Source organism: Scyliorhinus torazame, chromosome 4 (genome assembly GCF_047496885.1).
Source record: "Scyliorhinus torazame isolate Kashiwa2021f chromosome 4, sScyTor2.1, whole genome shotgun sequence".
Lineage (NCBI taxonomy): Eukaryota > Metazoa > Chordata > Chondrichthyes > Carcharhiniformes > Scyliorhinidae > Scyliorhinus > Scyliorhinus torazame.
This window is the reverse complement of record NC_092710.1, coordinates 63,829,230-63,843,213: the sequence shown is the minus strand read 5'-3', so window position 1 is coordinate 63,843,213 and position 13,984 is coordinate 63,829,230. Positions and strand designations below refer to the sequence as shown.

General features: G+C 48.5%; 1 long non-coding RNA gene across 1 annotated transcript in view; it reads right to left on the bottom strand.

The window, feature by feature from the left end:
* The window catches only part of LOC140411603 (uncharacterized), a 35,853-nt gene extending 22,591 nt beyond the window's left edge, over nucleotides 1–13,262 (bottom strand). Inside the window, exons 1-2 of the long non-coding RNA XR_011940895.1 lie at nucleotides 13,179–13,262; nucleotides 5,303–5,377 (exon numbers count right to left, since the gene is read on the bottom strand). This is a non-coding gene — a long non-coding RNA (uncharacterized lncRNA). The remainder of the gene's footprint in view (nucleotides 1–5,302; nucleotides 5,378–13,178) is intronic.
* Between the last annotated feature and the right edge of the window lie 722 nt (nucleotides 13,263–13,984).

Sequence of the window (13,984 nt, the reverse complement as noted above, 5' to 3'; positions counted from 1 at the left end):
CATCAAACACTCCCAGGACAGGTACAGCACGGGGTTAGGTACTGAGTAAAGATCCCTCGACACTGTCCCCACCAAACACTCCCAGGACAGGGACAGCACAGGGTTAGATACAGAGTAAAGCTCCCTCTACACTGACCCCATCAAATACTCCCAGGACAGGTACAGCACGGGGTTAGATACAGAGTAAAGCTCCCTCTACACTGACCCCATCAAATACTCCCAGGACAGGTGCAGCACGGTGTTAGATACAGAGTAAAGATCCCTCTACACTGTCCACAACAAACACTCCCAGGACAGGTACAGCACGGGGTTAGATACAGAGTAAAGCTCCCTCCACATTGTCCCCATCAAACAGTACTATGACAGGTACAACACGGGGTGAGATACAGAGTAAAGCTCTCTCTACACTGTCCCCATTAAACACAACAGGACAGGTACAGCACGAGGTTAGATAAAGAGTAAAGCTCCCTCTGCACTGTCCCCATCAACCACTCCCAGGGACAGGCACAGCACGGGGTTAGATAAAGAGTAAAGCTCCTTCCACACTGCGCCATCAAACACACCCAGGACAGGTACAGCACGGGGTTAGATACAGAGTAAAGCTCCCTCTACACTGTCCCCATCAAACACTCCCAGGAGAGGTACAGCACAGGGTAAATACACAGTAAAGCTCCCTCTACACTGTCCCCATCAAATACTCCCAGGACAGGTACAGCACAGGGTAGATACACAGTAAAGCTCCCTCTACACTGTACCCATCAAATACTCCCAGGAGAGGTACATAGGAACAGGAGTGGGCCATTCAGCTGATCGAGCCTGCCTTAGCGACTAGACCACCTTAATCAATAACCTATTTTAATAATCCGATACAAAGCCCTGGATGAATTTATTTCCCAGCAGCATCGGGAGCTGTAAATGCTGCTCTACACTATGTCAGAAATATTACTGCATTAGAGAATGTCATTGTGAATATTACCTTGTAATATTTAACCGTTCTCATCCATATCTCTATTGTGAACACATTAGCTCCTTTCCCAGTGATCACTACAATTGACCCTGTCACTGTTTATACTATAAGCTCTTGTCCCAGTTAATACTACATTACACCATACTGCTGTGGACACTACAATTAACCCTTTTGGAGAGCTGACTACCATGTAGCCAGGGTAAGAGCCTTTGGGACTACCATGTATAATAATCTTTATTGTCACAAGTAGGCTTACATTAACACTGCAATAAAGTTACTGTGAAAAGCCCCTAGTCGCCACATTCCAGCGCCTGTTCGGGTAAACAGAGGGAGAATTCAGAATGTCCAAATTACCCAACAGCACGTCTTTCAGACTTGTGGGAGGAAACCGGAGCTCCCGGAGGAAACCCACGCAGACACAGGGAGAACATGCCGGGAATCGAACTCGGTACCCTGGAGCTGTGAAGCCACAGTGCTACCCACTGTGCCACCGTGCCGCGTAAAAAGTCACACACACAACCTCCCCCCCATCCCCAGACACACAAACACGTGTACAGACAAACACAAACTCACACACAGACACAAACTCAGACAGGCTGCGTCAATACAGCTTTCAAATGGAGCGAGATCCATTCTCCACCTTTAACTTGGAGAGGTGTATCTGGCCTGTGTATGACCCAAGTTACACACTGACTCTGAACATCCTCACAACAGCTTGCGGGCAGACTTTTCTAAAGCACTTTTCATAACCTTTGGGTATCACAAACTGCTTCACAGGCAATGGAGCCCTTTTGAAATCTAGTCAGTGGTTATTTAGGAAATGGACCAGCTAATTTCAGAGAGAGAGAGACACACAGAAACAGGATGTGATTTTGCTGTGCATGTTTCACAGCTGACACTGAGACACACACGAGATGTACAATATCAATTATTATTCTGAAGCATGTGATTAAATCACCCCTCAAACTAAATTCCAATGTTTCAGAGTCAAGCTTTATCTGCACTGTCCATCAAACTCTCACAACCCAAATACAGTCTGTGCTTAAATACAGAGTCAAAATCCCTCTGTCCTGTCCAAGGAATTTTTCATTGCAGATAGTTATTTTTATTTTTTGGAAAAGCAGAACTCAAATTGCACCGAATCCCAGGGTGGACTCATGTTTATTTCAGCCCTTCACATTTAAACATGAAGTTTAAGCTCCGATTACAGGTGTCTGCTTGTCTCTGTTTGTATATTCTCTGTTACTGTTGTTTTGTCACTTGTCTGAAGTATTTGAATAATAGGCCTTGGTTAATCATCCTTTCTCTCAGCACATGGAAGTTGTGAATCTTCAAGGCTGTCAGTCTAATGTAGATAACAAAAACTACATCCTTTGACCATCAATCCATTCCCCAACCCTAAATAGATCTCACACATTTCCATAATGCAGGAATATCTCCATCAAACCTTCTAATCAGTTCCCAATACTCTTGTTAACACTTGCCTGTATAACTTAAATTCCACAGATTCCGAAAGCTGCACAGAAAAATGACTGGTTATTTTAAACTTTGAAACAAAACTATTTGAACTTGTGCTTCCATTCTATTCTACAGAAATGTTGTCCTGTGGGCTGACAGTTTCTCAGTAAGACTGAAACATTGAGGTACGCCTCGCACTGCACTTGACAACATTTGTGGCACTTCCAAATTCTACGATACATTGTCTGTATTGTGTGAATCCAGCTGTGAAATATCTGTACAGTTTAAACTTCCATTGTTTCTGTCTTCTCATCATTTATAAAGATCACGGTTCTATTCTTTTTAAGTCTAAAGTACATCATCTTCCTGACACAGAAACACGTCCACAGTTCAGTCTACTGCCAAAACGATAATATCTCCCTGCAATTTGATGTTTCCAGCTGTGCTGTTTACAATGCTGTCTAATGTTTGGTGTCATTGGCAAACTAGGATGTGTAGCATTCTGTCAAATTGTCTTAAATGGCTAATATATATGTGTGTGTGCACGCATGTGTGTGTGTTTGTATGTCTCTGCTGCCGTGTATGTACCAGTCAGTGTGTGCATGTGTGTGTGTATCTGTGAACTTGTGTGTGTATACACATTTAAGTCTCAAAGGAAAATATGAGCAGGTGTAGGCGATTTGGCCCATCGAGCCTGCTCCACCATTCAAACAGATCCTGGCACGCACAGACGCACGCACACTCACACACACATTCCTATTTTATTATACACAGTCGATTTGTGTCTGGAACATGCTCAATGATTGCGCTTCCACAACCCTCTGGGTCAGAGAATTCCAAAGATTCTCCACCCTCTCAATGAAGAAATTCCTCCTCATCTCAGTCCGCAATGGTCTACTCCTGATTCTGAGCATTCGCGTCAAGAAGGCTAGAATACAAGACCAGGGATGTACTTCTGAGGCTGTATCAGGCTCTGGTCAGACCCCATTTGGAGTATTGTGAGCAGTTTTGGGCCCGGTATCTAAGGAAGGATGTGCTGGCCTTGGAAAGGGTCCAGAGGAGGTTCACAAGAATGATCCCTGGAATAAAGAACTTGTTGTATGAGGAATGGTTGAGGGCACTGGGTCTGTACTCATTGGAGTTTAGAAGGATGAGGGGGGGATCTTATTGAAACTTACAGGATACTGCGAGGCCTGGATAGAGTGGACATGGAGAGGATGTTTCCACGAGTAGGAAAAACTAGAAGCAGAGGACACCATCTCAGACTAAAGGGACGATCCTTTAAAACAGAGATGAGTTGGAATTTCTTCAGCCAGAGGGTGGTGAATCTGTGGAACTCTTTGCCGCAGAAGGCTGTGGAGGCCAAATCACTGAGTATCTCTAAGACAGAGATAGATAGGTTCTTGATCAATAAGGGGATCAGGGGTTATGGGGAGAAGACAGGAGAATGGGGATGAGAAAATACCAGCCATGATTGAATGGCGGAGCAGACTCGATGGGCCGAGTGGCCTAATTCTGCTTCTATGTCTTATGGTCATATGGTTTGAGACTGTGCCCCCTCCCCCTGGTTCTAATCTCACCAGTCAGAGAGAACATCTGACCTACATCTATCTTGTGATGCCCCGTATGAATTGTGTATGTTTCAAGATCACCTCTCATTTTTCGGCACTCTCGGGAACACAGGTACATTTTCCTCAATCTCTCCTCATCAGACAACTTCACCATCCCAGGGTTTCGTCTGGTGAATCTCCATTACACTCCTTCTACAGCAAGTATATCCTTCCTTAGATATGGAGAACAAAACTCTACACAATGGTCCAGGTGTGTTGTGACCAAGGTTCTGTACAATTGCAGCAAGTCATCTTAAACCCTGTACTAATAACCCCGGGCGATGAAAGTTAACGTACCATTGGCCTTCCTGATTGCTGAATGTACCCGCACGCTAGCGTTTAGTGACCCATGAATAAGGAGTTAGATACAGAGTAAGGTTTCCTCTACACTGTCCCCATCAAACACTCCCAGGACAGGTACAGCACGGGGTTAGATACAGAGTAAAGCTGCATCGACACTGTCCCCATCAAACACTCCCAGGACAGGTACAGCACGGGGTTAGATACAGAGTAAAGCTCCCTCTACACTGTCCCCATCAAACACTCCCAGGACAGGTACAGCACGGGGTTAGATACAGAGTAAAGCTCCCTCTACACTGTCCCCATCAAACACTCCCAGGACAGGTACAGCACGGGGTTAGATACAGAGTAAAGATCCCTCTACACTGTCCCCATCAAACACTCCCAGGACAGGTACAGCACGGGGTTAGATACAGAGTAAAGCTCCCTCTACACTGTCCCCATCAAACACTCCCAGGACAGGTACAGCACGGGGTTAGATACAGAGTAAAGATCCCTCTACACTGTCCCCATCAAACACTCCCAGGACAGGTACAGCACGGGGTTAGATACAGAGTAAAGCTCCCTCTACACTGTCCCCATCAAACACTCCCAGGACAGGTACAGCACGGGGTTAGATACAGAGTAAAGATCCCTCTACACTGTCCCCATCAAACACTCCCAGGACAGGTACAGCACGGGGTTAGATACAGAGTAAAGCTGCATCGACACTGTCCCCAGCCAACACTCCCAGGACAGGGACAGCACGGGGTTAGATACAGAGTAAAGCTGCATCGACACTGTCCCCAGCAAACACTCCCAGGTCAGGTTCAGCATGGGGTCACAGACGGAATAAATGTTCCTCTACAATTTCCACAACAGAAGCTGCCAGGATATTTACAGCAAGTTGAGGGAATGAGGCAATGTTTCCAAAGGAAGGGTTTTATTTTTAAAGAAGATTGGGAATTATCAACATAACAGAACTTACCCCAAATGATGATTACTCCAATATCCAAATCAAAAACGATGCAGAATTCATTTCCATCCCACTTTTCCGGATAATCTTAAATAGATAAACATAGAAATAATTAGCAATAACAGACCACATGGAATAGGAGCAGGACTGAACCATTCAGCCCTTCCAGCTCACTCCACCAGTCAATATGATCATGGAGCTTCTTCCATTTCAACCCCGTGTTCCTGCCCTATCCCCGTGCCTCTTTTGATCCATCAATCGCAGTCTAGAGCCGGCTCAATGACGGAGTCTCCACATCCCTCTGGGATAGACAATTCCCAGGATTCACCACCATCTGAGTGTCAAAATTCCTCCTCATCTCAGTCCGGCATATCGTTGGTTAATACACAGAATAAATTATATCTGGGAATGAATTACAGACTGCAATCTAATGGAGGGCTTCGGGATAGATTATATACAGAATAACAGATACCCGGGAGTGAGTTACAGACTGCAATCTAATCGAGGGGTTCAGGATAGTTTATATATAGAATAACAGATACCCAGGAGTGAGTTACAGACTGGAATCTAATCGAGGGGTTCAGGGTGGTTTATATATAGAATAACAGATACCCGGGAGTGAGTTACAGACTGGAATCTAATCAAGGGGTTCAGGATGGTTTATACATAGAATAACAGATACCCGGGAGTGAGTTACAGACTGGAATCTAATCGAGGGGTTCAGGATGGTTTATATATAGAATAACAGATACCCGGGAGTGAGTTACAGACTGGAATTAATCGAGGGATTCAGGATAGTTTATATATAGAATAACAGATACCCGGGAGTGAGTTACAGACTGGAATCTAATCGAGGGGTTCAGGGTGGTTTATATATAGAATAACAGATACCCAGGAGTGAGTTACAGACTGGAATCTAATCGAGGGGTTCAGGATGGTTTACATATAGAATAACAGATACCCGGGAGTGAGTTACAGACTGGAATCTAATCGAGGGGTTCAGGGTGGTTTATATATAGAATAACAGATACCCGGGAGAGAGTTACAGACTGGAATCTAATCGAGGGGTTCAGGGTGGTTTATATATAGAATAACAGATACCCAGGAGTGAGTTACAGACTGGAATCTAATCGAGGGGTTCAGGATGGTTTACATATAGAATAACAGATACCCGGGAGTGAGTTACAGACTGGAATCTAATCGAGGGGTTCAGGATGGTTTATATATAGAATAACAGATACCCGGGAGTGAGTTACAGACTGGAATCTAATCGAGGGGTTCAGGATAGTTTATATATAGAATAACAGATACCCAGGAGTGAGTTACAGACTGGAATCTAATCGTGGTGTTCAGGGTGGTTTATATATAGAATAACAGATACCCGGGAGTGAGTTACAGACTGGAATCTAATCGAGGGGTTAGATTTAACTCACTCATACACACTCACTCACACTCTTACAAATATACTCTTATGCACTCACTCATTCTTACACAATCACTCACTCACACACACTCACTCTTACACACCCTCATTCACTCTTACGCGCTCACTCACTCTTACACTCACCTGTCCATGGAAACTCACTCATTCCTACACACTCCCTCAGTCTTCCACACTCACTCACACACTCTTCCACACTCACTCACACTTAAACACTCACTCACTCGCATACTCGCTCATTCTTACACATTCACTCACACACACTCACTCTTACATATTCTTACTCACCTTCACACTCACTCACACACAGTCACTCACACACTCATTCACTCACTCTGACACACTCACTCCCACACGCTAACACACACTCACTCTCAGATATTCACTCACTCACTTACATATTCAGTTACTCACACTCACATACCCACTCACACACTAGCTCGCTCAGTCTTACACACTCACTCAGGCTCACTCACTGATTCAAACTCACTCTTACACACACACTTACACTCTCTCACTAACACATACTAACTATCATTCACACGCACTTTTACACACAGTCGCACTTCCACACTCAGTCACTCTTATACTCACTCTTACTCACACATTTTCACACATTCACTCTCACTCTTACACTCACCTACACTCGCTTTTGGACACGCATTCTCACTCGCACACTCGTACTCACTAAATCTCACTCTTACACTCACTGAATTACACACTGTCTCTGTCACACACACACACACATCCTTACACACTCTAACTCGCATTCACTCACACTCATGCACTAACTCGAACACTCACTACCTCATGCTCACTCAATCACACACTCACTCACACACACTCATTCACGCACACCGACTCACTCTTACACACTCACTCTCTTACCCACTCACATACTCAAACACACACTAAATCACTTACTCTTCCACACTCACTCCTTCACTCACACAGACTTAATCACTCATTCACACTCTTACACAATCACTCACTAACACACTCTCACTCACTTACTAACTAACTGACTCTTACACACTCTGACATTCACTCACATACACTCCTACACTCGCACTCACACTCCCTCACACACTCACTCTCTCTTACACAATCACTCTTACAAACTAACTCACCCTCACTCACACCCACTATTACACACACACACTTACTGACCTACACGCTCAATCTTACACACTAACTCGCTCACACACTCAAACTCACTTACACAGTCACTCACTCACTCACTCTTACACACAAAGTCATTATTACATACTGACTCTCACACACTCACTGACTCTCACACTCACTGACTCTCACACACTCACTGACTCTCACACACTCACTGACTCTCACACACTCACTCTCACACACTGTCACTCTGACACACTCACTCCCACACGCTAACACATACTCTGCAATCTGGTAGAGAGAGAGAGAGAAATCTCAGATCAGAAACTCTGAACTCAATTTTGAAAGTGGTCATCATTTGTTGGGCTCTCCCTGTGCCCAGGTTGCCTGCAGAATTCACAAAATTAACGATAGTGGGGTCACTTTTAAAATGAATCCATTGACTGTAAAGTAATTTCGATTGCCTGGAATTAAAGTCCCTTAACTTGAAGCGGGTTTAATTCTGGAACACTCACACGCTCACTCACTCTTACACATTCACACACACTCACTCTTACACGCTCAATCACTCTCTCTCAGACAGACACAATCATTCACACTCACTTACACACTCTCTCACTCACACTCACTCACTCTTACACCCTCTCTCACTCACACTCACTCACACATACTCAGACACTCACACATACTCATACACTCACACGCTCACTCACTCTTACACATTCACACACACACACGCTCACTCTTACACGATCAATCACTCTCTCTCAGACACAGACTGACTCATTCATTCACACTCACTTACACACTCTCTCACTCACACTCACTCACTCTTACACACTCTCTCACTCACACTCACTCACACATACTCAGGCACTCACATCCTCACTCATACACTCACACGCTCACTCACTCTTACACATTCACACTCACTCACTCACTCTTACACACTCAATCACTCTCTCTCAGACTCAGACACAATCATTCACACTCACTTACACACAATTACTCACTCACGCTTACACACTCCTCTTACACTCACACAAACACTCACTCATTCTTACACACTGACTCACACACATGATCTGACACACGCTCACTCTTACATTCTCACTCACACCCTCACTCACACTCACTATTACTCACACATTCTTACATACACACACACTCTTACACACATACTCACTCACTTTTACACATTAACTTGCTCCCTCTTACACACTCACCCACACTTGCAATCACTCACACTCACATACTAATCACTCACTCAGACACCAATCACTCACACACACCGCCACGCTCACACACTCACTCCCACAGACTCACACTCATTCACATTCACTCACACGCTCACTCTTCCACACTCAGTCACTCTTATACAAACACACTGTTCACACACACTCACTCGTACTCACTCACTCTCACTCTTACTCTCACACACACTAGTTCTAACCAATTCTCACTCTTACACTCACTCACTCTATGACACACTCAGACACTGGGTGACGCGCAGAGACGAGGGACGCGCAGAGCGCGAGGGATGCGCAGAGAGCGAGGGACACGCAGAGAGCGAGGGACACAGCGAGAGCGAGGGACACAGCGAGAGCGAGGGACACTACGAGCGCGAGGGACACTGCGAGCGCGAGGGACACAGAGTGCGCGAGGGACACAGAGTGCGCGAGGCACACAGAGTGCGCGAGGGACACAGAGTGCACGAGGGACACAGAGTGCACGAGGGACACAGAGTGCACGAGGGACACAGGGAGCGAGGGACACAGGGAGCGAGGGACACAGGGAGCGAGGGACACAGGGAGCGAGGGACACAGAGCGAGGGACAGAGAGCGAGGGACACAGAGCGAGGGACACAGAGCGAGGGACACAGAGCGAGGGACACAGAGCGAGGGACGCAGTGAGCAAGGGACGCAGTGAGCGAGGGACGCAGAGAGCGAGGGACGCAGAGTGCGAGGGACGCACAGAGCGAGGGACGCGGAGAGCGAGGGACACGGAGAGCGAGGAACACAGCGAGAGCAAGGGACACAGCGAGAGAGGGACACAGAGAGAGAGGTACACAGAGAGCGAGGGACACTGCGAGAACGAGGGACACAGAGTGCGCGAGGGACACAGAGTGCGCGAGGGACACAGAGTGCGCGAGGGACACAGAGTGCGCGAGGGACACAGAGTGCGCGAGGGACACAGAGAGAGGGACACAGAGAGAGGGACACAGAGAGAGGGACACAGAGAGAGGGACAGAGAGAGAGGGACACAGAGTGAGGGACACAGAGCGAGGGACACAGAGCGAGGGACACAGAGCGAGGGACACAGAGCGAGGGACGCAGTGAGCGAGGGACGCAGAGTGCGAGGGACGCGGAGTGCGAGGGACGCGCAGAGCGAGGGACACGGAGAGCGAGGAACACAGCGAGAGCAAGGGACACAGCGAGAGAGGGACACAGAGAGAGAGGTACACAGAGAGCGAGGGACACTGCGAGAACGAGGGACACAGAGTGCGCGAGGGACACAGAGTGCGCGAGGGACACAGAGTGCGCGAGGGACACAGAGAGAGGGACACAGAGAGAGGGACACAGAGAGAGGGACACAGAGAGAGGGACACAGAGTGAGGGACACAGAGCGAGGGACACAGAGCGAGGGACATAGAGCGAGGGACACAGAGCGAGGGACACAGAGCGAGGGACACAGTGAGCGAGGGATGCAGAGAGCGAGGGACGCAGAGAGCGAGGGAAGCATAGAGCGAGGGACGCGGAGAGCGAGGGACACGGAGAGCGAGGAACACGGAGAGCGAGGGACACAGAGAGAGCGAGGGACACACAGAGAGCTAGGTACACACAGAGAGCGAGGGACACACAGAGAGCGAGGGACACACAGAGAGCGAGGGACACACAGAGAGCGAGGGACACACAGAGAGCGATGGACACACAGAGAGCGAGGGACACAGCACGCGACGGACACAGCGTGCGAGGGTCACAGAGAGCGAGGGACACAGAGCGCGAGGGACACAGACAGGGACAGAGAGCGCGAGGGACACAGAGCGCGAGGGACACAGAGAGCCAGGGACACAGAGAGCGTGGTACACAGAGAGCGAGGGTCACAGAGAGCGAGGGACACAACGAGAGCGAGGGACACAACGAGAGCAAGGGACACAGCGAGAGCAATGGACACAGCGAGAGAGGGACAGAGAGAGAGAGGTACAGAGAGAGCGAGGGACACTGCGAGAACGAGGGACACAGCGAGAGCGAGGGACACTGCGAGCGCGAGGGACACAGAGTGCGCGAGGGACACAGAGTGCGCGAGCGACACATAGAGCGAGGGACACAGAGAGGGAGGGACACAGAGAGCGAGGGACACAGAGAGCGAGGGACACAGAGAGCGAGGGACACAACGAGAGCGAGGGACACTGGGAGCGAGGGACACTGGGAGCGAGGGACACTGGGAGCGAGGGACGCAGAGAGCGAGGGACACAGAGAGCGAGGGACACAGAGAGCGAGGGACACAGAGAGAGAGGGACACATAGAGGGAGCGAGGGACACAGCCAGAGAGAGAGCGATGGACACGGCGAGAGAGCGAGCGAGGGACACAGTGAGAGAGAGAGAGAGGGACACAGCGAGGGAGAGAGAGGGACACAGCGAGAGAGAGAGGGGGACACAGCGAGAGAGAGAGAGGGACACAGCGAGAGAGAGAGGGACACAGCGAGAGAGAGAGGGACACAGCGAGAGAGAGAGGGACACAGCGAGAGACAGAGGGACACAGCGAGATTGAGAGGGACACAGCGAGATTGAGAGGGACACAGCGAGAGAGTTGGTCACAGCGAGAGATTGAGGGACACACCAAGATTGTGGGGGACAGAGAGAGAGAGTGTGACAGAGAGGGACACAGCGAGAGAGAGGGGGACAGAGAGGGACACAGCAAGAGAGAGGGGGAGACAGTGAGAGATGGACACAGCGAGAGAGACAGAGAGAGGGGGACACATAGAGGGAGGGACACAGAGAGCGAGGGACACAGAGAGCGAGGGACACAGAGAGCGAGGGACACAGAGAGCGAGGGACACAGCGAGAGCGAGGGACACAGCGAGAGCGAGGGACACAACGAGAGCGAGGGACACTGGGAGCGAGGGACACTGGGAGCGAGGGACACTGGGAGCGAGGGACACAGAGAGCGAGGGACACAGAGAGCGAGGGACACAGAGAGCGAGGGACAGAGAGAGAGAGGGACACATAGAGGGAGCGAGGGACACAGCCAGAGAGAGAGCGATGGACACGGCGAGAGAGCGAGCGAGGGACACAGTGAGAGAGAGAGAGAGGGACACAGCGAGGGAGAGAGAGGGACACAGCGAGAGAGAGAGAGGGACACAGCGAGAGAGAGAGAGGGACACAGCGAGAGAGAGAGGGACACAGCGAGAGAGAGAGGGACACAGCGAGAGAGAGAGGGACACAGCGAGAGACAGAGGGACACAGCGAGATTGAGAGGGACACAGCGAGATTGAGAGGGACACAGCGAGAGAGTTGGTCACAGCGAGAGATTGAGGGACACACCAAGATTGTGGGGGACAGAGAGAGAGAGTGTGACAGAGAGGGACACAGCGAGAGAGAGGGGGACAGAGAGGGACACAGCAAGAGAGAGGGGGAGACAGTGAGAGATGGACACAGCGAGAGAGACAGAGAGAGGGGGACACATAGAGGGAGAGGGACACAGAGAGAGTGACACAGATAGAAAGTGGTACGCAGTGAAAGAGAGGGATAGAGTGAGATAGGAGGACACAGAGAGAGACAGGGACACAGAGGGAGAGAGGGATACAGAGAGGGACACAGAGAGGTGGGCACACAGAGAGAGTGAGGGACACACAGAGAAAGAGGTACACAGCGGGTCAGGATGTGAGGTTTCGGGGACGTGAGTGGGTCAGGATGTGAGGGTTAGGGGACATGAGGGTGTGATGGTGTGAGGGTGCCAGGACGTGAGGCAGTCAGGACATTGAGGTTATCAAAATGACCGTTTTCATTGAATCCAAATTGTTTCAGTAAATTCTAATCTCAGGAATTGACATCAGAGCATTTCAGTGAAAAATCCCATTGCATCCCCTTGTCTAATAAAATGATGTTGTTGCCGATGACCGTGTATTGATTCAGGAATAAACTTTACATCTCACAGTGTGAAAAAGTCAAATTGAATCCATATTTACAGAGCAACTCATTGAAGAAATCTGTCTGTGAACAACACGTAAAATATGAAGTGAAACTTTGCAATGAGCTTTGTTTTTGTGGCCAGGAATCTTCTCTTAAAATGGAGGCAGAAATGAAGTTGTGTTTAACTCACATTCTGTGATTTCTTGCTGGTTTTTACTCATTCTATGGAAAGCCTTCCTAAGGCGACAGACGAATGGTTATTCCAAACATCAGAAATTCTGAGGGAAACAAATGTTAAACCAAAGACAGAAATAATGACAGGACATTGCTGAATCTCTTGTTGACTGCTGAATTAACATAACCATAGACAGGACAAGTGTCTTCCTTAGCAGACACAGGAACCACACCGAGGGGGACATTCCTGACAGAACGTCGGGGGTGGGGTCTGTACACAGGTCACTGAGGAGATCTCAGTCCAAACTGTTTCCAATCATTTCCCAAATGTTTGACAACATTTGTGGCACATCCAAAATTTATGATACTTTGCTGTCTGTATTCTGTGAATCCAGCTGTGAAATATCTTCACTTCAATGTCTTTTCCCCAACACTATCCCCATATCCCTTTATGTCAATGGCATTTAGAAATCAGTCAATTTCTGCATTAAACTTAATCAATAGCTTTCCATCTTTGAGAGTGGAGAAATCACCAGGAATGTGGGATTTGATCTCCAGGGTTAGGTTGGAGAAACAGGGCTCGTTCAGGCCCTATTGAACCAATATCTCCTCCTAGGACAGTCTGGCAATCTCACTATCAGCCAATTGACCCTCCGCTGCACTCCCTCTCTGGCAACTATATCCTTTCTATGTTAGGGAGACCGAAACTGTACACAGTACTCCAGGTGTGGTCTCACCAAGGCCTTGTGTAACTGCAGTAAGACATCGCCACTTCTGAACTCAAATCCCTCTTGCAATGAAGGCCAACATATCATTGGTCTT